The sequence below is a fragment of the Chrysochloris asiatica genome, unplaced genomic scaffold (genome assembly GCF_000296735.1).
Source record: "Chrysochloris asiatica unplaced genomic scaffold, ChrAsi1.0 scaffold00026, whole genome shotgun sequence".
Taxonomy (NCBI): domain Eukaryota; kingdom Metazoa; phylum Chordata; class Mammalia; order Afrosoricida; family Chrysochloridae; genus Chrysochloris; species Chrysochloris asiatica.
In genome coordinates, this window is record NW_006408544.1 from 2,116,190 (window position 1) to 2,118,341 (window position 2,152).

Genomic DNA, 2,152 nt, shown 5'->3' on the forward strand with positions numbered 1-2,152 from the left:
TTCAAATGGCTTTGCAGTCTGGCGCATTAATCCAAATGCCACACCAGGATGTTAGTAGTTGTTAAATGCCATCAGGTGGGTTCTGACTCATAGCAACCCTTCGTATGGGACAAAATGTACCAGTTATGTGCCATAGTCACGACTGTCGCTATGTGTTATGGATTAAATTGTGCCCCTCAAATATCGGTTAACTTTTGTCTGCTAATGAAAAGACTGGTGGTTTGACTGTACCCAGAAGTGCCTTAGAAGAAGGGCCTGGCAATCTTCTGAAAAATTAACCCTTTGGAGTACAATTCTAGTCTGACACATTTGGGGTCATGATGAGTTAAAATCAACTGCAGGCAATTGTTTTCTTGTCTTTTTTTATTTTTTATTTTTTTAATTTTGAAATTCTTGGGGCACTTACAAATCTGGAGAGCAGCCTTCATATTCTTCAAGGGCTTCTCATTGCAGTTAGAATGCAACACAAAACGGCTGACCATGCTCTTCAGGCAGCACGTGATCTGGTTCTTGATCATCCTCCAATCTTTCCCCTCTCTCACAGCCCCTCCTACTACATGACTCCCTTACTAAAGTGACCTAGTCACGTGGCCTCTGCTCTTAAACACACCGATCCTTTTCCCTCTGCTAGGCCTCTTGCAGAGCCGGGCCCTTCAGTGATAGCTCAGAGATCTTTGGTCACACTCAAGTGGTTTTCCTCAGTTGTCCTAATTTTCAAGATCTGTAAGGGAATTACATACTTGCATTGTTATTGTCTGTTTTCTCTCTCTAAAACAGAACCCGTGCTCTGTCCCAAGAACTTAGCACAATATGGGCCTACAATGTACTACCAGCAAATAATGATGATAAGGACAGTTCAGTAAATGTTTAAGGAGAAAAAAAAAAAGTGTTAAGGAGGCCAGGCCATGATTTTCAATAGTTTGGCAATGTTTGATTACAATGTGCTAAAAAACATTCTATAAAATCAACCAGCAAAGCTGTATTTAATTAATGAACAGGATGGACTTTTTGGTTGTTTTTTCAAATTTTCCTTTTTATAAACAGCTCTAAGATGAATATGTTGCTGTTGTTGTTGTTAAGTGCCGTTGAGTCGGTTCCAACCCATAGCGACCCTGTAAAGGGTTTCCAAAGAGCAGCTGGTGAGCTTGAACCGCCGACCTTGCAGTTTAAACGGCTTTGCAGTCTGGCGCATTAACCCACAGGGCCACACCACTATCCAATCCTTATTTGTATCTGTAGGATTCGTTTCTGGAAGTGAAATTACTAGGCTACAATGGGCGCATGTTTGTAAATTGTTTGATTAGGAAATTGTCCTTGTGAAAGTTGTTCAGCAATGAACAAGAGAGTTTTCTCATACTCTGGGTATTATTATTATTGTTAACCTCTTACGATGTGATGGAAGGCAAGTGATACACAGATGTGTTCTTAATTAATTGCATTTCTCTGATCAGTAGAGAGTGAATACCCTATTTCTGATATTCTCTCCCAGTTAATCAGCTCCTACAGCTGCTTTCCATTAATCAGTAATTTGGTGATGTGCTCAGGGAACTCCCCTTTGGAAACAATCTCAATTGTTCTCATTAGACAGAGTGACAACCGGAAGGAAAGACTGCATTTGCTTTGATACTTCCAGCATCTGGTACAAATAATTTCACATGTATTTTCTATGAATCCTCACTATAATCCTTTTCTCAACTGAGGTCCTATTAGTAACTTCATTTCATGTGAGCAAAAGGAGGCTTGGAGAAGTTAAACAACCTACTAAACTCACATGATACTCAGGGAGGAAGTCCAAAGTGCATTGAAAGAATTGGCAAAGAGCAAGGCACCAGGGATTGATGGAATCAAAATTGAAATCTTTCAAGAAAATGAGGCAGCACAAGAGGCACTCACTCATCTCTGCCAAGAAATTTGGAGGACAACTGTCTGGCCGACTGATTGGAAGAGATCCATATTTGTGCCCATTCCAAAGAGAGGTGACAACCCAAAGGCATGCGGAAATCATCGGACAATCTCTTTGATATCCCAGGCGAGTAAAGTTTTGCTAAAGGTCATACAGAAACGGCTACAATCATACATTGACAGAGAACTTCCAGAGGTTCAAGCTGGATTCAGAAGAGGCCGGGGAACGAGAGATGTCATTGCTGATGTC